Source organism: Mastomys coucha, unplaced genomic scaffold (assembly GCF_008632895.1).
Source record: "Mastomys coucha isolate ucsf_1 unplaced genomic scaffold, UCSF_Mcou_1 pScaffold22, whole genome shotgun sequence".
Classification (NCBI taxonomy): domain Eukaryota; kingdom Metazoa; phylum Chordata; class Mammalia; order Rodentia; family Muridae; genus Mastomys; species Mastomys coucha.
Window position 1 is genome coordinate 67093843 of NW_022196905.1, and position 22672 is coordinate 67116514.

General features: G+C 45.5%; 1 protein-coding gene, 1 long non-coding RNA gene and 1 other non-coding gene across 4 annotated transcripts in view; 2 read left to right on the plus strand and 1 right to left on the minus strand.

Moving 5' to 3' along the window:
• Scfd2 (sec1 family domain containing 2) overlaps positions 1 to 22672 on the minus strand; it is a 314253-nt gene that overhangs the window by 39494 nt on the left and 252087 nt on the right. The window lies entirely within an intron of this gene.
• On the plus strand, positions 5429 to 5508 carry LOC116071727. Its single transcript, XR_004111103.1, has one exon. It is a non-coding gene; the product is annotated as a small nucleolar RNA SNORD44 (small nucleolar RNA).
• LOC116071258 overlaps positions 7099 to 22672 on the plus strand; it is a 33475-nt gene continuing 17901 nt past the window's right edge. For both annotated transcript variants that reach the window (XR_004110794.1, XR_004110793.1), the window contains exon 1: positions 7099 to 7224. This is a non-coding gene — a long non-coding RNA (uncharacterized LOC116071258). The remainder of the gene's footprint in view (positions 7225 to 22672) is intronic.

Sequence of the window (22672 nt, forward strand, 5' to 3'; positions counted from 1 at the left end):
TACATGCACCAACTATCATCTTTGAAACCAGTTTGACTACTTTCTAAGCCTCCAGCAAATTTAGCTTTTAAAAATAGCTGATTAAAGAAATAAATGACAGCTGAACTCTGTTATTATTAGGCACGTCTGGGATGCTGGTAGACAAGGGAGGACTTGTACATTCGGATGAGCATATGGAATAATTGCACATGGCTGCCCAGAATTCTCTGCCCAGCTTTACTGCGTGGAAGGGAAGGACAGCCAGCAGCAATATTCTGCAGAATTTACAGATTCAAAAAAATTCTTTGTGTGTGTGTGTGTGTGTGTGTGTGTGTGTGTGTGTGTGTGTGTGGTGTTCTCCCATGTGTGCACACTAAGAGCCCAGAGGTCCTTGATAGCAGGTATCTGCTATCATGCTCCACTTTAGTTTTTTAAGATTTTAGTTTTTCTCTTACTGACCTTGTATTAGCTATCCTTGGTGGATGGTGAGCCCCAGGATCAACCTACCCTTCCCATCCACCCCTGGGGTTACAGGCCCATGACACTTTCATATGAGTGCAGGGCTTCAAATATCGGGTCACCATGCACACACAGCAAGTGCCTTAGCAAATGAGCCATTTAAAGATAGCTTGGCTTGGTGGGGCACAAAGTCAAATTGCCAGTGTGGCCCATCCTGTCTGAGCGATGGGCAGCCCCCAACCCTGACACCCACAATGCTTCAGGAAATATCTAGGCCACAGAATAATTCCAGACTATCATAATTACAGTGAAGTACCCCTAGCTACTTCTAAACCTGGCCTCCAAGATACCTCTGAGAAACCTCTCCAAAATGACTCTAGGAAGACATGACTATATACAAGTGAGTTATCAAGATGTTCTGTGGCTGCGTAAGCACTGAGACCACGTGATACAGCATTATGAATACACTCTCACATAGCTGTTCACTGTCTGCTAAATCATCTTAAGGCACCGCAAAGGGATCTGGACTTCTCTATTCAAAGCATGTGGAGGAGTAATGTTTGAGACTGAGGTGAGCATTGAGCTTCAGGTCACATGTGTTACCTGTCACACTGGTACCACAGCAAAGCCAGATTTCTTCCATATCGTGTTGACCTGACCCCTTCCCCAGTCACAAAACTTTCTGTAAGTGAGGAAAATGCCTGCACAACTGCTTACCTCAGACAGAGCTCATGCTTACAAACTTTGACATCCCTACAGGCAGCTGGCACTCAGGCCCCCACACAGCCAAGGATTCAAACTGGCAGATCTCACTATGAGCCATCCTAAGTGGTGGCTTGTTTTCATGTCACTGAGCTAATTCTATTGAATTACAAACTGCGGTTCACACTCTTTAATATGTCCCCTTTCAACCTGAGTGAACATTTCTGGTGGCTCTGAACAGCATCATGTGGTTTGCTGACGTTGGGAGGATCTCTGCATCTGTCAGGTGTAGGGCACTGGGTGAGACCAGACCTCCATGCAGTGTGACAATTCTGTTGATTTTACTTTCTGCCTCTCATAAGGAACTACTATACAAAGGACTCACCATGACATGCCTATGAATGAAGCTCAGCTGGTAGCTTCTCATTACGACTTGCTTACTTTTTAGGGCTTCTGGGGGTAGGGTGGGATGTGTTAAGGTAATAGAAATAGAAAAAATGAACAGTGAAGATAATGTAGGATGAATGTAGACCCGTGGATGGGATTTGCCTCCATGCTTTTCTGTGAGTTGAAAGAGCTTGCCATTGCTGGATTTCATAAAGAAAATGTTCTCAGTGCAGAATTTCAGAATCAGTGTTCCAGGCCAGCGAGTCAGAGGGAGAGAAAGAGAGGCCCAGAGACTCTTTCCTCAGATATTTCCCTCCCTGATTTGGGACGAGTGGATCCCATGTGGTCTCCAAGGGATCGGGCACCCTTCAGACCATTTTCTTTGATGGATCCTGAACAACATTTCCCTCCAGATCCCTTCTATCCTCCATCACAGGCCATGCACGGGGAGAGTGTGGTGGGGGTTTAACAGAAGTAACGCAAGGATCCCCTCACCAGGAAGACAACCTGGAAGGTCTCCCAGGCTTGCAGCCATAACGAGCTTTGGAAGACCACCCAGGCAGTAGTTTCTCCTCTATTCTGAACCTCAGCTCGGCCCAAGCTGTTTGCTGGTTTCAACAGTGCTCTGAAACTTTTCCCCGGGAGATATGGTTGTACTTATTTTAGAAATGGCAAAGAGAGTTGGGGAGGGGAGAGTGGGGCTGTACATAGTGTCCTTTCTAGCCATGTGGTACCCCCGGGATAATGTTCTTATCCAGGTCTCAGTGAGTACTTACTCGCCTTAGAGGAATGCCTGCCCAATAGTTATATAACCCCGTGCTACAGCTAATTGCTCATTTATAGAAAAGGATAAATGAGATGTTCAGAACTAACCATAGTTAAAAGCGTTTCAATGGCTGTCTGGCCCATCAGCCTCTTGCTCTCAGTCACTCAGGAGACTGCTTTGAAGCCTCCTTTTCCATTATGTTTCATGAGCTCAGAGTCACCCAGCTGACTGTTAGAAGGTTCTGTGAGAAGGTGGTGCACTGTGGGGTGGGTGGGGGTGGGAGTGTCTCCCATACCATATTTTGGGGTAAGGAGAGGTGGGCAATAACCTGGGATCACTTTCTAATCTATTTGAGAGAATCAGAAGAATAGACGAGAAGGTGGTTGGCTTAAAGTTTCTTTCAACCCTTTTGTTTCTTTAAAGAACAGAAGTGCAAATAGAGTTTATTTTTCTTCCAGTGGCAGACAGATCAAATGTGCCCGGGCCTCTGCCCTCCCCCAACACGCACACAAATCACTCTCTGCCCCTCCTCAAAGGTCCCCTGCACCTGCTGTTGTAAATCTCCATTGACCTGAGCCAGCATTGCTATGCTTGAAATTTAAGCTTCTACTAAATGAGGCCCTTTATCTATTGCTTTCTGTACTTTATTCTGGAGGTAGTGTGGATTCATGTGTGGGTTGGTCATAGCTGATTCAGAGATGGGATGTGGGCCAGAATGGCTGCTAATGGGTCTGGGGCAAGAAAGAGAAGGGTGAAAGCAATGCCCTGCTCCCCATCCCTTTTGTGATGCAGGGCGCCATGAGTGTGGAGGGCAGAGGAAGCCATCGAGTCTTCAGGAAAGTCTGAAAGTCCAGGTTCCGAGCACATTCAGGTCTTGCTCCAGGGGGAGCTGGGATGTAGAAGGGCCAGGATGGAACAGCTGCCAGAGGAGGAATGAAGGACCAATTGCACTGGGAGCATGGACGTAGACCCTCTAGATGCACCTTCCATGGGCCAAGCCCACACTGACTTAGGCTCCCACACAGCTGCTTATCACTTCCTTCCTTCCCCATTAGTAGAGAACTCAAGATGCAAAGCAATGCCTCAAATGTGTCTTAAAGTCTGTCAGCAAAAGTAAATGATTACAAAGGCTCAGGGTATCTAGGCTTTTAGTGGCTTCTGAGCAGGGTCATTTTTAAGCCAGCAGCTGTCTTCAGAATTACTCTATCTCTGCTGTCATGGAGTGAAGGGCAGAGGCTCAGAGTTCTTCGCTTTATAGGAGATGGGGATCCAAACCAGGGAATCAGAGCGAACTCTGTAGAGTCCTGCAGGCTGAGAAGAGCTGCAGGGGCGAGTAGGGGAGGCTGAGTTGGTTTAGAAATAAAGACACCAAAATGATTAGAATTCCTTTTGGGCCTCCATTAAGGAGAAAAAGCAATCAGCCCCGATGGGCCAGGTTGATAGCACTTGAATTCTCTTCACACATCAGCGCACAACTGCCTTCATTTCTGCAGACTCTCTGCCTCCTTACCAGGGAAGCACTATGCCTAATGATACCCATGTGTCCCCTGCTCCCCTCCTAGGCTACAAGGGTTCCATTGTACACTCATATAACAGACATGGTGCCTTCTGAAAGCTAGGTACCCAGGAGGTGATCAATAAAGCTATCTTGAGGCTGGATACAAAACAGGCTATATGTGTGCACTGTGTGTGTGGGTGCGCATGCGCGCACTGTGTGTGTGTGGGTGCGCATGTGTGCACTGTGTGTGTGTGGGTGCGCATGCGTGCACTGTGTGTGTGGGTGCGCATGCGTGCACTGTGTGTGTGTGTGTGTGGGTGCGCATGCGCGCACTGTGTGTGTGGGTGCGCATGCGCGCACACATGTGAGTGTGTTTATTGGGGGAGGGTGGCACAAACAAACAAAATTGAAACAACCCTCCTTAGAGTGAATGGATGTGGCTTTGGAGCTCTACATCTCCAAAAGCCTCATGTAGGTGGTAACGGGGCTGATGGAGGTAGGATGCTCTGGAGGGTGGAACAACTAGACACATGCTTTTGGACATCTGTGAAGGCCCCATGAGCTAATGACAGTGCTGAGTGCTCACTGTCATCATGTGCTTGGCATGATGGCTACCACCTCACTAAACATCACCGGTAAGAGAGGGCTAGAAAACTAGATTAGTGGCAAGGACAGTCACGTGATAGTCAAACTTCAGCATCAGCCAAATATCCATTGCTAGGCGATAGAATGAATATGTTCGTCTGATACTGATTTAAAAAAAAAAAAAGACATTCACGCTGGAGTAAGTGACAGGAGTAGGTTCCTGAACAGGCTATACACTAGATATGCTAAACAGTCTGTCTATCACATAGAAATATGTATGCATATAAATAGGCATAGGGTAACATGGTACCACTTGGAAGCAGTGGTACAGAAAAGTGGTTCTCAACCTGTGGGTTACAAGCCCTTTAAGGGTCACTTATAAGATACCCTGCATACTAGATATTTTTATTATGATTCATAACAATAGCAAATTTATAGTAATGAGGTAGCAATGAAATAATTTTATGGTGGGGGGTTCACCACTAACATGAGAAAGTGTATTAAAGGGTCATAGCACTAGGACAGTTGAGAACCATTGCTCTAGAATATCATTGTCCAGTAGGACTTTCTGCATGGATGGAAAATCTGTACCTGTTGCCTAACAATTGCTACCAGCTAAGGATGCTGACTGGGCTCCTGAAATTCTACCACTGTAGCTGGGGAATCTCAATTTAAAGTTGTATTTACTCTTTTTTTTTTTTTAAAGAGAATTGTGAAATCTATTTTTTGTTTGTTTGTTTTAAAGATTTATTTATTATTATACACAAGTACACTGTAGCTGTCTTTAGACACACCTGAAGAGGGCATCACATCTCATGATGGGTGGTTGTGAGCCACCATGTGGTTGCTGGGATTTGAAATAGCGACCTTCGGAAGAGCAGTCCGTGCTCTTACCCACTGAGCCATCTCCCCGGCCCTGTATTTATCTTAACTAGTATGAATGGCACCTGTGGCTAGTGGCGATTGTGTAACATAGCAGTTCAGGGTATGGCCAGGGAGGACTAAGGCCTGTTATTTTTTTGTTTTGTTTTGTTTTTAAGATTTAACTTCATCCTGCATGATGACAAGCAAATGCTGACTAATGTGAAGATCTTAATTATTAGAAAAAAAAAAGATTTAACTTCATAAGAGTAGGACCTGTGCACAAAGGCTACATTCCACATATCGCCTAAAATTCAATGTCTTCTGATGGTTGTATGTGATCTCAAAAAAGACTATGATCAATACACAGAACACTTCTACCACCTCCCAAAGAAAGTTCAAACCTCAGTGAAACAGCCAGGAAATACTGCAGAGACAGCAGCTGAGCCTGCTATCCTTGGCATTTCTTCTTTAGAATTCAAAGTCTTCGACCTGTCCTAAGTTAATCGTAGAGTCTGACTAAGATAAAGGCCTATCTTTCCTTTCCTTTCTTTTACTGTATATTTTCTTTATTTACATTTCAAATGTTTTCCCCTTTCCAGGTCTCCCCTTCGGAAACCGCCTGTCCCCTCCCCTCCCCCCCACCTCTATGAGGGTGCGCCCCCACCCAGCCACCCATGACTAAGGCCTATTTTAATAACTGATGCCTTTGAATATCCTACCATAGTGTCTGTGATGTGTACACGTAGGCGTTCAGTGTGTAGTTGTATGAAATATGAAATTACCTATCTAGGGTTGTTTTGTCTGGAATTATGGGAGACTTCTACTTTAAGACTCTGCTCATAGTCATCAGTTACAACAGTCAACCATCAGAGCCGAGTTTTTGTAAGGATGTAACTTAAGCATTTATTAAAAAAACAACATCCCTTAAACCCTGATATTCTAATTTTGAACAGCAACATGTCAATCTTATTCCTTTAAAAACCATTTGAGAATCTCACTCATTATTGCACTGCTTTCTTGCCTTTCTACCACCCCCTTCTAACTCCTCTCATGACTGCTCAAAGTTGTTTTCTGTTTGTCTGGAGGGGAGGAGTTGATCTTGGACAGGTATGGTTTCTTCCTGGGTACTCAGTTGACCCTCTCCAGATGAATACTCCTGGATGCCACAAACCACTTACTCAGTCCCCCCTCTCCTGCAGGCAGAAGCCACAGTGAAAAGTTTGTTGAGTGTGGACTCAGGGTTCCTTTAGCTCTAGTGAGGGCAGTAGCGGAGAATGTTTCTGAGGGAAGAATTACCTGACAGGAGGTGCTGTTCCCTCTGCATATCTGGGTGAGCACCAGCCACTGATCACCCCGGGAAGCTAACTGGGCCTCAGTGGTTAAGACCTGCACCTTTCTGCCTGCACTCCTGTCCAGTATTCTGCTAGCCAGAGGCCTGTCCACCTGCCCAAAAGCTCCCGTGCCAGCTTTGGAGAGTGTCACTGTGTGACATCAGTGTCAGGTTGGCCCTTAGCCTCAGCCTACAGCCACCTTGCGAGCAGTGCCTGCTCCCCTCGAGAGGTGCACAGGCACTGCCTGCCACGTCTCCTTCCACACAACCATGGAGCCCTGTTCACTTACTTTCCTGCAGTGCTGGTGGATTCCTTCCCTGAAAGCTTGACGTGTTTGTTAGCTGTAAGTTGATCCCTTCTTTTCAGCACACATTTATGGAGTACAAAGTGTTCCAGGCACTGAAGGCATAGTTCCTGCCCTCAGTGGACTCTAATACCAGGGAGGAAAAACAGCAATATGAGCAAACAAGTGAAGCAAAATATGTCACAGGAAGTTTGCGATTAGAGGAAATAGAGGTAGAAGACAGAAGGTGAGGCTTCAAAGGGCTCTTGGAGGAAGAAGCATTTCGGAAAGATCTTTGTTTAAGTGAGTAGGCACATGCTGCAGACAGCCGCAAGGAAAGCTTCTAGACACACAGGCAGCAAGTGCAAAGGTAAGGTGACCCCTGGGCCTTCCAGGAGAGCAATGGCTTAAGTGGCTGGCTGAGAGGGACAGAGGCAGCCGGGGCTTTGCCACCTGGGGGCCTGGTACAGAGAACGGAGAGAAAACCCAGAGCAGAGGGAAGGGAACTGCACAGCCGGAGGCTGCCTGTGCTATTGAGTGGATGGCCCTGGAACGGGTGGGCTGGAAAGCAGCCCTTTATTCAAACAGGTTGCTGACCAGCTCTGGATTTCACATACTGTTAGCGTCTCTGAGTTCTCTGGTCCCTTCCTGACAGCAAGAACACAGTGAAATACAGAGAGGCAAAATCCACATTAAATAAAACCCTGATCATGCCAAAGCATAGAAGGAAGCTGGCACATTACCATGGCTGTATTGTCACCAGCCCTTGAATTGTCAAGAGCCTTGATTTTGCCATGCTAGGTCACCAACCAAAGGGAGAGCAGAAGCCAGACTCCAGAAAGCACCAATGAGAGAGACGAGACCATGAAAACCCTCCACCACTGACATAACTGGCTGTCCCCTCTCACCCTGAGGATTCAAGACTGTTCAACTTTCTGGGAAGGAAGAGTTCTTATTACTTCAGGAGGATTAAGGGAGCAGGATTAAGCTGCCTTTTAAACTTCCCATCCCACGTAAATATTTACCCAGCCCTTGCCCTGGGGCGTGGCTCTGAGAGAAACCAAACCAAACCAAACCAGCCAAACACTGCTGCCTGCTTGGCACTCTAGCCCCAGTGCCTAAGCAGGCTGCACAGAGTGCTGAGTGGACAACAGGCACTGCTCTAATTTCCCTAAAGTGTCCGTTCACTCACCCCTCAGACCTGTGGCGGGCAGTACAGCTGCCAATCCTCTCCACACAAATGGGACTCAGCAACTCTCCCATTATTTTAAGGTAGACGGCCAGACCCAGAGCCCAAACTCTCAAGTGGTAGTTTTTCAATGGCAGTCAGTAAGCATATGAAGGGTTATGGTCATGAGCACAGCATAAACATGGCAAATGGCTCCAGTCTACACAGTAGCAGGAGCAAGATCCGTCTAAGCTGGGCTGAGCCTAAATGATGGGTATTTGGAAACTTATACATTTTTTATTGCCTGCAAGCCCACAGTGATAGGGGCCTAATCTGTGAGACACTAACCAGCACAGGTCTCTGCTGCCTGCTGCCATGCACAGCTAAGACCGGATTGCAGCAGGAGCAGGCAGCTTATCCTCAGGACTCAGCATGCTTACAGTATAGGAAGGGCCATGGAGACACCGCCTGACTCTTCCACTTAACTCTCTCTATGGCCAAGTGAGAGTGACTCTAAGTAGTGAGAGTTCACTGTAAGAAACAGAATCCCCTCCTAGGCCTCTGCATCTTCAGCACCGCTGGCAGTCACTGGTGGTCGACACCATCCCGAGTCTCTTCTGGCACATGCCAGATTGCTAGCTTCCCAGAGGGAGGCCCAGAACAGAGGAGATGCTAATCATCATTGTTGTGAGTTGCAATCACCTGATGGTTCTGTATCCATGTATTCAACCAGCTGTGGATAAAAGATATTCTGGAAAATAATCCATCCATACTGAACATGTATAATGTACAGGCTTTTCTTATTCCCTAAAAGTTGAGTGTAACAACTGTCTGCATAGCGTTTACAATAGCCTGGGTTTAGAAAGTAATCTAAAGATGACTTAAAATATACAGGCAGCTAGCCATATGTAGGTTGTATGCAAACAGTGCACCATTTTATATAGGATAATTAATTGGGCATTTGAGAGTTTGTGTCTAAAAATTTCTGTGAATATAAACAGATGACTGTCCTGAGTTTCTAGGGCTGTTTGTTATTCACTTTACCTAACTGATCAAAATACTGGTCTACCAACTTCTAGGTTAAAAAAAATGAGTAAAGAATCTATACAGTCAACTAGAGAGAAAAAGACAGCAGATACTACTGGCCATCACTGTACCTTAGGTATGACCTTACTCATACCTAATCTTGGTAATCCTGAGAAATGAACCATCTCCATATTATAGCCATGGAAATTGAGGTCAGAGAGGGATGAAGACTTGAAGTCAGAAAGCTAACAAATGGGAGCAGTTTCTACATCTTGTGGTTATACAGTACTGTCTGTAAAATGTACATATAGCTAGATAACTCTATAGGCCAAATGGGGGTCCCAAGACAGAAGAACTAGAAAGGATGGGCATCCAGACATGTAGCATGCATATGAGTGTCAGGGACTGGGGAAGGGCCCAGAGTAAGTCAGTTATGGCAATGGGATGGCAATTGAGGGAGGCTCCAGTCTCCCAAAGTGGAGATTATAATACTGTATGGGAAAAGCCTCCAGCTAGAATGGGGATAAGATAGGACCCAGGAATCCACTCAAAGGCATGGAGAGAAGAAAGAAAAATGAGCACAGGAGAGTAAGCTGGGAAGGAAGCAAGGAACAATGGCCAAATAAGGAAGTGACAGTGACAAGCTTCCCTTCCTGTCCAGATCTGCACACATTTGGTAAAAATACGCCATATGTCTTACCCTGGCGCACACGGATATTGGGACATACTGCCATTGGTGGGTGGCATTAAAGATACCCTCAGGAGCCAAAAAAGAGGCCACTCTACCCTCCTGTAACAGCAACCCCCAGCCCAGCTGGTTCAGGAATACAAACTCAACCAGGCAGTACATATTCCAACCCAAGAGGCCAGAAAGGCCGCCCACCACTGCTTTTCCCTGGGAGGACTCGCTGAGCAGAGTGCATGGCAGTGGCATTAGCACATGGGGAAGCCAAAAGGCTGTTCGGTACTGATGTGGTTGATCAGCCTGGCAGAGGACTCCAGGATGGCTCCTGCTCACTCTCCTTATACTCAGTCACATACCCTAAGTCCTAAGCTTCAGAGTCAGATCCTGCCTATTCACAGATTAGGAAATGGGTGGCTCTGGGGCTGGAGAGATGGCTAGCTGGCCATACAGCATGAGGACCTGAGTTCTATACGCTCAGCACCCGGGTAGAAAGCTGGGTGCTGTGGTACACACCTGTATTCCCAGTGCTAAGAAGGTGGAGACAAGAGGTTTAGTAAAGCTAAAGGAAGATGCCCAACATCAAGCTCTGGCTTCTATGAGATGAATGTGTGTAGCCCCAGACCCCCCGGAAATAGGTAGCTCTCCAGAGTGGCACTGTCTCAGGTCAGAGGCTACAAGACCCCCCATATCTGGGTTCATAGGATCTTGGCAGGGAAACCTAGCCTTAAATAAAGGCCCCGGCCCTGTCTGCCAACAATGTGATGATCTCACTGAAGAAAGGGTGAAGCTTCAACTTGATGTGAAGATGACCAGGAAGGGCTCTGGTGACCTGGAGTTCCTAAGTGCAGCTAAAAAGAGGCATGGGAATGTCATGAAACAGGAAACGCTGCTGTAGGAGTTCAGATTTCAGAAGGGATGCCCGGAGTCCCTAAGTGGGGGCCTAGCCAGGAAGTGGCAGCTGTGGTACTGGGAAGAGGGGCTTCCTACAAGAATAAGAAGCAGACGCAGGCTGAGAAAGACAGGAACAGAGGGCACTGCAGTTGTGGAAAGAGTGCATAGCACTCTGCAGGCACAGGCATGAGCATGCTTTCTTTGTGTATTTTTGTTTGTTTGTTTGTTTGCTTGTTTGTTTTGTTTTTCGAGACGGGGGTTTCTCTATATAGCCCTAGCTGTCCTGAAACTCACTCTGTGTAGACCAGGCTGGCCTCGAACTCAGAAATCCGCCTGTCTCTGCCTCCCAAGTGCTGGGATTGGTTAAGGCCAGGCTCTCAGTTCCTAGTCTTGGAAATGCTTTCTTTCTCCTTGCTAGACTAGCTCATATGTCACTTTCTCCTTGAAATCTCTCTCCTTCAGCCCCCCAGGCGCTGGATAACAGCTCTGTAGCTTTGGTACTCAGCCCCTCTCTGCAAGCACATGAAGGACACTACCAGATCCTGTAGCCAGCCCTAGAATAGGAGCAGCCTCACTCTCCTCGCCAGGAGATGGATATGGCATCCGTGTGCCAAAGGATCCTATTTTAGAGGCTTTGTTCCTAGGGTGCCAATGTTGGTAGGTGGTGGAGCCTTTAAGAGGTAGGGCCTCAGTTAGGAGGCATTGCCTTCTGAAAGGATAATGCCAATGTGTGGAGTGAGCCACTTATTTACAAGCAAGTTGTTTTAAAAGAGCAGGGTATACATGGCTTCCGGTCTTGCTCTGTAACTGCTGTTGTATGCCTGAGACTAACACAATGTTTGAAGCTCTTATTAGATCTAAGATGGAGCAGGACTACATGTCTTGGCATTTGCAGAACTGTGCGTGAAGTAAAACTCAATTTTATTATTATCCAGCATTGAGTATTTTGTTATAGCAAAGGAAAATTGGCTAATGTACCTTTCTCAATACAACTTCAGAAAAGCTTTCTGCTAGCTGAATTCAAACATATTGTGTCTCCACTATGTAGTGGACACAGTTTTTTAAAAAAGATTTATTTATTTTATGTGTATACGTACACTGAAGCTGTACAGATGGCTGTGAGCCATCATGTGGCTTCTGGGAATTGAACTCAGGATGGCCCCACTCACTCCTGCCCAAAACACTGTAGCTGTTTTCAGACGCACCAGAAGAGGGTGTCAGATCTCATAACTGGTGGTTGTGAGCCACCATGTGGTTGCTGGGATTTGAACTCAGGACCTTTGGAAGAGCAGTCAGTGCTCTTAACCGCTGAGCCATCTCGCCAGCCCCAGTGGACACAGTTTCTTAAGTTGTAACTATGAACAAGGTAGCAATCTTCCTTAGTGAACAGAAGGTTGCCTTTGGGTGACCATTAGAGCCACAGCTCAGGCTAGAACAGAGGAGCAAGAGACTGAGGGCCTGGGAGAGAGCATTTCACTTTAATGACCATGACTCAAGACAAGTGGATGGGGTCATTCTTGGAACTGTGTTAGCTATTCTGAGCATTTTGACATAAGATTACTCTTCACTAAGTGGGACTTGTCTATATCACCAAGCTTTATAGACAGCTAAGGAAATGACCCATTTTCTAAAGCCATAATGCAAGAGAAAAGTGAGGGGGGAAAAGCAGAAGGGAATTTGGCATTATCTAAATAGACTAAAGACATTTTCTAAAATGGTACAAAAATAATTAAAAGCTGTGAGTATTTCAGTGAGTCAGTCAGTGTGGCTGATGCAGGAGGCCGGCTGCCCCCACGGCCAGCACTGGTGACAGGACAGAGCCTTTGGCAGCACACTGCATCTAAACAGCTCCTATTTAAAAACTACTTGGTTTGAAACAAAAGCATTAGACATTAGGGTTGTGGTATGCTTTTTGCCTCTGGGCATAATATGATGCCACTTTGGAGTAGATATTAATGTGACATAGTAGCCATGGCAACTAATAAGCAGAATAACACTCTGGTAACCGGGTCTAAAGGCAATGGAACTGTTGACATGCTCTAATAGATGGGGGAGGGGAGGGCCTTAGTATCCAGCTATCAGTCCCCATTGTACCCCTCAGCTGCAAACAATCCTGAGAACTGCTAAATCATATAGGATGGAGAAGGTTGATTGAGAGGAGTCTGTGGTGCAGCTTTGGAGGTGTCACCATTCATGGTGGTTGAGACTTTGAGATGCACAGTTTGGGAGTTACTCAGTGTCCTAGTTAGGGTCACTACTGCTGTGATGAGACACCAAAGACAGCTTGGGGAAGAAAGGTTTGATTTGGCTTACACTTCTACATCGTAGTCCATCATTGAAGTTAGAACAGGAACTCACACAGAGTAGGAACTGGAAGGGGCCATGAAGAGGTGCTGCTTACTGGCTTCCTCCCCATGGCTTATTCAGCTTGCCCAGCCCAGGGATGACCCTACTCATAATGGGCTGGGCCTTCCCACATCAATCACTAATTATGAAAATGTTCTACAGGCTTGCCTATAGCCCAATCTTATGGAAACTTTTTCTCAGTTAGGGTTCCCTCCTCTTGGATGATGCTAGCCTATGTCAAGTTGACATAAAATTAGACAGCACATTCCTGTAGGTAACTCTTTGTCATTGATCTATAAATAAACCCAGTAAAATTATCGGTTCACTAAGCAATGAATTCATTGGCTTGCCAAGTTGGATTTGAGTGGACTCCCGATTTGGTTTGTCATTATGCCCTGTTTGGAGTGAGTGGACATTAATTCACATCTCCCCAGGAAAAGATCCTGCAATTATGTGGCTCAATCCATCTTGTACAGCTCTAATAGCTGAGAGTGTTATTTATGAAGATCAGAAACTCCCTCCCTCACATTTCTGGAGCCTGGGAAGCCCAAGATCAACAGGCCAGCATCTGGTATGGGCCTTCTTGCTGTGTTCTTGCAGAGAGAACTAACTGCCACACTCACACCCATTATAAAGATCTTAATCCTAACTCATGAGAGAAAAGGCCTCATGGGCTCTGTGTTCCTTCTCTGAGGCTCCTGCTCTTAATATGATTTACTGACCCCACTCTTAGTATGATCTACTGGCAACTCCAAATGCTCAGTCAGCCCACACCAGTGTGAAAAACGAACCTTCAAGCCTACGATGCAGTGCAGAGGATCTGTGTGACCCATCTCTGCTTCCTTGTTCTCCTTCCAGCCCCTCAATGCATCTAAAATAGAATCATGTGGGAGGGCTGCACTTAGACGTGGGATGCTTTTATTTTTAGCTCTGTGAGAACATTTTATTTATCAAACAAACTAATGAAACGAAAGCCTAGCACCCCAAAATACCAAAATGTCCAAATGTCAATGGCACAGCAGATAAACCCTTAGCCATTGACAAAGATAATAACCACTAAAAATATTCCCAGTGGGCCTTATTTAATGGTAGACAATACATGTAATTTTAAGCCCATCTGTCTCATTAAGTTGTGATTAGTATAATTATAGCATAATAGGTATTAAGTATTACCCATCAATACTTAGGTCAGTGTAGAGCAAGAGTGAGAATTCTTTGATAAATAACATATTACTTTAAAAATATCTCCGTGCTGTAGCAACATTACACAGGCCTGGAACTACAGAAAGGGGCATTGGGAATGTTACACAAGTCTGTGACTGGAGAGGGAACACTGGAATGCTATAGCTTTCCTAACAGTCATAGTCAGATACCTGGCCAGCATTTCTCTCTCTCTCTCTCTCTCTCTCTCTCTCTCTCTCTCTCTCTCTCTCTCTCTCTCTCTCCAGGGCTCATTATCTAGCTAAGGCTGGCCTAAACCCATGAGCCTACTGTCTTTGCTTCCCAAGAAATGAGATTATAGGCCAGTCCCACCTGCCTAGCTTGGGTGATTCTTTTATTGACCTCAAATTAAGGGTTTTTGCTGTTTGTTTGTTTTAGTCTGTTCTCCATCCTTTCAGTTTTGAAAAGACTAATGAAAATTGCAATTCTCCTTTTCTTTCTTAAGAATACTGAATGTGGGATTTGTATAGCAGACCTTGGGGGCGTGCTTATTCTTCTATTTTTACATTAGCTGGATTTTAAAGGCAAACCATAACCTTTTAAAATTGTCTTGCTCTTATAGTTTGAGGAGAAAATAAAAGCTTGCAGACTTGGAATGATTCACAATGGTGCTAAAATGAAATAAACTACCAGAAAAAAAGGATTAAAAAGAAAAGAATAAAAATAAGATGCTTGGCTTGAAAACACAGAAAAGTGTCCTAAGTCTCTGGAAGCGGTGCTTTAGAAACCTCCATGCCCATTGTTGGCAGGACGGTTAGTCAGCCGTTTTTACTTCCTTTGTGTAAAGTCATCTTCCAAAATTTAATTATGAGCCAGAGACTACATGGGCTTATCTCAGAAGGTCGAATCCTTAATCTGACAATAAAAGATTTTAAAAGTTTCTACTTAAAAATACATGGCCCTCTTGTTATGCTTGTTGAGGATTAACTTGAATATATGTGAATCTAAAAATCATCTCTTGATGTGTCTTGTTAGAGTTCATTATTCTTTCTTGAACAAAGACAAGTATTATGATTCTCATAGGCCTTCTACAATTGGAGGTAGAAATGATTTTACCATGACAATGGTTGTAAGTCCATGAACAATCGCTAGCGTTTTGAATCTCTCCAACCAACAAAAGTATCATTTACATTTCTGTAGTCTTCCAAAATACAGCCATGCATTTTATAGTCTAGAAAATCATAAAAAGCAACAATGTAGGCCCTCACCTTTTAGCCACTCTTGTTTTTCTGCATCAAAGCCTATCTGAACAGAAATTGGGTATTACTAATGATCACCTGGAATCTGGGGCTGTTTTTCTTTGACTTTTACGATAGGAAAACTGGAACGGACCAGTCCATATTGGAGGAAAAGGGTAATGATGTTGAGGATAGAGTTGGCTGTCCCTCTGGAACTCGCAGGCTAGAGCACACTGTTGTCTTTTGAGTCTTGCTTGCTGCCGTTCCCAGAGTGCTCTCCTCCTGCCACCCTAGGGCTGCTGCCGGCAGGGCTGCGGTGACCCTACACTGTGCTTGCAGGCTTTCTTCTCTCTAAGCACATGTATTTGATCACTCAGCTAGAAAAACATCTTGGCAAATCATGCTACAGTAATAATTTCCCTCTTCAACTCACCACTGAGAAAACCATCCATGGTAATGAAGCCAAGTTTCAGCCAAGGATGGCCATTGCAGAGAAGCTGCTAGGCAGAGGGCCTTTCACACTCAGGACTGAGATCGAGCCTTGGCCTTCAGACTTCTGTGGCACATGAAACTCAAATTCCACCATGGTGGCATCAGTTCCCTCCAACTGAACCTAGAAATTCAGTACAATCTCAATGGAAATCACATAGCTCTGTGTGTGTGTGTGTGTGTGTGTGTGTGTGTGTGTGTATGTGTGTGTATGTGCGCGCGTGCCATATAAATGATTCTAAAATGTCTACAGAAGAGCACAGAGCTGAGAACGGTCAAGAAAACCCTGAAGATGAGCAGGTACTGTGCTTGTGTAGTAATTAGGACAGTATGGGGCTGACATAGAGACAGGCAAATAGTTGTGGAAAGGTAAACACAATCTTATCCATTCCAGGCATGGATGGAAATGGAATGTGGCTGAAATGGCACTGAAATTCCATAGGAAAGTATGAAATATTTAATAAGTGGTCTGTACAAAACCAATATAAAATTTCACTCACATTCTCATTACAAAGTGTGGGGCTTGGGGATGCAGGTGTATAAAGACCAAAATGTAGAAAAAAAAAAAATCAAACTCAACTCTTTAAAAGTTTTGAAAAAATAGAGATACCATAAAGTAATGTGAGCAGACAAGCCTTATTCCTTGTATATGACATTTGTAACAATAGAACCAGCAAAATCAGTGAGACAAGTCAATATGTAAAGTCAAATATTCAAGATGGAAACTAGGCATAGAATATGAACACATGGACCAGAGAAGGACCTCTGTGAACAAGACACACACAAAGGGACCTTGCCCAGAATCATGGAAGTGAGAAGGATGCATATTTAGAAATCAGATCCACCCAAGATCACCAGGGGACACAGCAGGTGAGACAGTGCAGCTTCCTGAACAAACCTGGGAGATGAGGAGTGGGGTGGGTTTGCCAGGAACCTAGTAAGTGCTTCCTAAAGTGCCCTGGTCTCCTTCCCGTGTCTCCTTGGTACACAGCTTTGTATTAGAGGAATCACTGGGATCCTAATACTTCCACAAAGGCCTGTCATCCTCACAAGACTGGCATGGCTGTGGTGTCAGGAAAGCCACATGTGCTGAATCTGAGGGCCTGGGTGTACTAGCTGTAGGACTTTGGATAGATCTTTGAACTCTGAATCTCACTTTCCACAAAGGCAGAGAGGACCACAGGGCATATGAGCTGGAGAGGGTGTGGCGGCAAAGTGCAGGCCTGCTCAGATCTAGTTGGAGCATTTGCTCTGCATTGAGTGACAGCTTGCAAAGTCTCTTCACTATAACCGATGGTTCTTGTGGAAGTATCCAAGTAAGTTCAAACTCCTTCCTCCCAATGAGAAGTGTGAACCCCAGAGGTGAATCACCAGTGTGAGTTCCCAAAGGAACAGGCAGAGCCTCTCATTCTCTTGCCAGGGTGTGGTGTCAGGGGGGTGGACAGGCGGCGCTGAAATCAATAGGCGGGTTGATTCTTTTGCTGTCTGTGTTTCTGGGGCTGTAATGTATATTCTCTATCTCCCACATCCTGCCTGCTATTTTGTTCTTCCTCCGCAGGTGCTTTAAATACTGATTAAAACTAGACATCTTAAGAGACAGATTACAAAGACTCTTGCCTCATCAGACTGAGCCAATGAGCATGAAGATTTTTGGAGAAGAAACACAGGATGGGCAGTCAGAAGATAGGTCACCTTCTCTCTATGGGGCTCAGGCAAAGTCACACAGATATCTTCAACATAAGTTCTTAAAAGATAATAAAAATGGTCCTAGAACACGTGTTTTCTGCATACACACTTCCATGTTCATCCTGAAATGGTGGGATCTTTTCCAGTAAGCACATTGTGGGTTCTGAGCTCAGGGTGAGTTCAGGGGCCTCTTTATGGCACATTACACACATTCATTTCTGGGGAGTGTTTCCAGCTGCAGCTGTCTCTGAAAGCAGCTATCTTCCTTTTGATGTCAGGTTCATCACTTTCAATTTTGGCTCATCTAACAGGTGTTCCCTCACCAGTTCTGTTCTACACCAGCTGTCTTCCTTCGAGGTCCCCAGCCGGGAGGCACAGAGATATACAGAGCCCCTCCCACTTCCCACCCCCATCCCTCCATCATGCTGCACAGCCAGAGTCTCCATTCACAATTATAGCCTGGTACCCACCCTGAAAGCCACCTCCTTCCCACTTGGTAGAATATGCATAGTTACTGGGAGAACCACAGAACATAGCCAGACACAAATTCCCCACAGAAATAATGGCAGTTACCATTTTTTATTCATTGATAGAGGAAAAGGTCATGATTATACCAATAAGACATGGGACTGGGCCAAGCAGTTTGAATCTCAGTGCAGAAGCAAAGAGAGCTTAGAGAGACATTGCTTCTGGGCATGCATTCCCATGCAGGGAATGTGTATGTTGAATGCATATGTAAAGCTGCTACTGGTCTGCCCTGGGCAGAGAGGATGGGGACATGGACCAGCAAACAGATGTGGACCCTTAACAGAACTATACACATTAGTGACAGAGGTCATGGAGATGCTGCTGCCCACTGTTTAAATCTGGGACAAAAAAAGGTCACCTTGAGAATAGCAGCAGCATAGCAGGATAACACTTTATTTTGTTTTTTAAAAATAACTTTGTGAAAAATATTTCTTTATTTTTATGTGTATGAGTGTTTCGTTTTTATGTGTATGTCTGTGAACCATGCACGTGCAATACCTGCGGAGGCCAGAAGATCTACCTGGAGTTACAGTTATGATCCACCATGTGGGTGCTGGGAATCACACCCAGGTCTTCTGTGGGAATAGCCAGTGCTCTTAACTATCCAGCCCAAGAAGGCTAAGATTTAGAGCACAAACAAGCACTGAGCCACACTTCTCCTGACTCTACAACCCATCTCTTCTGTTAAGATGACCTGTTCAAGTTGGGTTCTGAGAAAACAGGAAGGACTGATCAAGGTAAGAGGCCAGCATAGAGAAAGGCCCCTTGATGACTGATGATGTGGTCCTGTGTGCTGTTCAGGGAAGAGGAAAACTGTTGTCTAATCTGTGCCCCTAAAAATGGGCAGGTTTACTCCATATCCATCCACACTCCAAAGCTAGATGCATATGTATATGTGTATGTAGATGTGCAGAAATGCATGCCTATGTGTCTATGCGTTTCTGTGTGATCCCCTGAGACATGTACACAGGTGTATAAAACAAAGGGGCTCTATGTTCTTAGATTGTTTCACCCTGAATAGAGCCCATGAAAAGCAATAATTGAGAAGAAATGTGACAGACGTCACATTACAGAGTGGTCAGCTCCCCATGGCCCAGAATGGCATGGTTATAGTAGGACCTGACACATATCCTGAGGGCTCTGAGTTCCTCTTGCTCAAGGGTCACAGAGTCTAATGGGGTTCAAAGACAGTACATTCCACTCCACACACATACACACACACACACACACACACACACACATACACACAGAGACAGAGACAGACAGAGACAGAGACAGAGAAAGAATGTTCTAGTTTCAAAGATGTCTTCCAAATAAGAACCAAGTCTGCCTGTCAGGACCCTGTGGACTTGAAAGTGGAGGACAACAGGTGTTTCAGGAAAGGCCTTGAGAAACAAAGAATATATGTAGAATAGCTTCCTTAGTTCCTTGACTCAGAATGCACACACACTCACATATGTATGCACACACATGCAAGGAAGAGTACACACACACACACACACACACACACACACACACACACACACACACACACGGTAGTAGCATTTGTACTATGGCTTGAATATGAAATGTCTCCTGCCTTGTGAACTGAAAGCACGGTCTTCAAGGAGTTGGAGGTGTGGCCTCAGAAGGCGACTGCAGCACAAGGGTTCTAACCTCAATAGTGCATAAATACATTTCAGAATTCATAGGTGAAATGGACAGTTGGGAGGTGGAGCTTAAGTGAAGGGAGCAGCTCACTAGGGTGTGCCCTGGAGGGAGGAACTCAGTCTCTTCCTCCCCTCTGCTTCCTGGCTACCATAGGCAAGCAGCTTTCTTCTACCTGCTACTGTGATGTTCTGCTGAACCACAGGCCCAAGCTGATGGAGCCAAGTGAATGTGCTTGCCTATATCAGTTTCCTGTTTATAGGCTTTATCTCAATATTTCGTCCCAGCAACAGTGAATGAAAGTCTAGCTTAGACTCATGGTTCAGAGATGTCTGATTTCTTCTCATGCCCACCAGTGGCAAAGAGACCCAGGAAGTCCTTGCCTTGAGGGAGCTAATCATGGCTTACATGGCTCTCTCCGTATCAAAGAAACACATGCTCGAGTCCTGAGGTGGTGATGGAGTGGAGGTGGTTGGGTAAGAGCTATATATAGATACAGGAGCCAGAGCTGTGAGTCTAGCTTTGACTCACCTCCCCTTGGTGCTCTGACCCATCTATCCTGTATTCTCTTTCCCCTTTTTCCTTCCTTAGTTGTATTCCTCTCAGACCTAGCAAGACAGCAGCTCCTCTGCAGAGTGCAAGCATATTACAACAAGCCAAGTTCTAAAGCACAAGTTTACCTAGGAAGGTGAAGGCGGAGAGAAGGAGGAACAGACAGACAGATCCATCTAATGGGGTCTGGGGAGGTGTAAAGTTCAGCAGGAACAGCGTTGGCTCAGGGGCAGAGGAGTGCTTGTTAATCTGCAACTGGTCTGAGACTCTATGGAGCCTGGTTATATAGATGCTGCCTGTAAGTGGCTGCCACCCATTTCAAAAGGCATTTTCAAGCAATCTATTGCAGTAATAATGGAAATGCCTTTAAAGTCTATATTTAGTGTTTGAGAGAGGGAGAAGATAAAACCTTGTTCCAGTATAAAATTAAACCAGCCAAGCTCAACTTCTTCACTTTGTTTCTCTCGGGATTTGTCACATTTTCCAAAGCAAGGTCTTAGCTTGTGCATTCCTTTAAGCAGACTGTGGGGGTGACAAGCGAGGAGAACAGATGCCTGAGATTGTTCCTAAAGAGATCCCCAAGTGGTACATGGCACTCTCTGCTTACCAATGGACCTCATCTGCAGGAGGGTCATGGCCAGGAAGGGAGACAGGGGTAATGGGAACCGCAGTGGTTTCTTGCTCCCTCCCATCTGGTGCCTTCTAGCCAGCCTTTGCTTTTTCCAGCCAGGCATCTGAACCCAGCTCTGGCTCCTGTGCCTATATATAGCTCTTACCCAACCACCTCCACTCCATCACCACCTCAGGACTCGAGCATGTGTTTCTTTGATATGGAGAGAGCCATGATTAGCTTATTTACTCTTCTGCTCCCTCACGATAGGCAGGGACTTCCTGAGTCCCTTTGCCATTGGTGGGTATGAGGAGGAAGCCGGGCAGGGGTGGGCAGAGCAGCACAGTGATCTAGACAGGGGCTGCCTTCCCAGTCCTTCTCCTTCCTGACAGAGAGATTTCTGTGGCCACCAGTTTACTATTTGGTGGCCAAGACTCAACAGGTGGCTATGGTTCCCTCTCTGAAAAATTATTTTTAATATCTGAACTTGGAAATATTTGTTTGAACAACATGGAATTGCTGTTTGGGTACATTAAAAAATGACTAGAAAGTCAGAAAATTCATATAATTTAACCCAATACAAAGGCAAGCTCAGAAATGCAGCAAAAAAGAAGATCAAGATGTCTAGCAAGACCCATAAAGTCTGAAGTGCAAACAAAACAACCATGGCTTACACAGCTGCATCCATATCAAAGAAATATACAAATTAAGCCCAGATTTGGCCTCCAAACACAAATATTCTCTCAAAGGCTGGTGGGACTGCAGATGTAAACAACTGGCTATGGAGTAGGGGGAGGGTGTTCTGTGGAGCCCAGAACTCCCCAGGGGCCATCCTGGGGGGGGGTCCTATCTGCAGGGCTGCACAGCCCTCTCTTATCTATGGCTTTCCTATCCTGCTCCTTTTGATAACAGAAGACCCTTGCCTATGGTGCCCCCCCCCACCCTGCCTTCTCTCACACTGGGTTCGGGCCAGTCTCTTCTTGCTCCATTTGGTAATGATGTTCCTTTACCCTTTCAATGTCACCTTCAGGTCCCTCTCTTACAAAGGCAATGGAGGGCAGGGTGGCTGGTGTTGCCAGTAGCCTTAGGGTGGAGGTAGGGTGTACAGCAGTGGGTACTCAGCACTGTGCTCTGTGTGGGACCATGAGGAGGAACCACACTGGCATCCTTTCCTTCCTGCACTCGATTGGCCTCCTTCATGACAATTTGCCTAATCCTATTTCCCAGAAGAAAAACTAGTGCCCATAATACAAGAAACCAGACCCCAAAGGCTCCATGTAGATCAACTATTTACTGTTAATATTTAGGCATGGGTCATAGCGTGACAGATCCATGGGAAGGTCTTTATGTCTGTTCTAATTTTCTCTCTTCACAATGGCTCTATAAAGCAGGCACTGTTATCATCACATACAGAGGGGCTCCAGCACTTATTTCAGGTGATAGCATTGGCCGGTGACAGAACTACATCCAGCCAGGAGGCAGATCCCAGAGTCCAGTGCTTAGCCTGCCTTTAAAATGCTCCGCAACATGGTCTCAGCTTTCCATAACATTACAGGACATCCACAAAAAGACTCTGGCAGCACATTCTACCTCAGCAGTGAGGAACAAACAAACAAAAAGGTCCAATATATTTACACAAAGAAATAGAAAAACATGCCTTTCCACAAGGGTTATTGCAGGATAACAGCTGTGGTCAATGGAGGCTGAGAGAAAGATTCTGAGTGCGGCAGAGACAGGATGCTGGCATTCAAGGAGCAGCTATGTGGTTATGGAAATACCTCTCAAGATCAG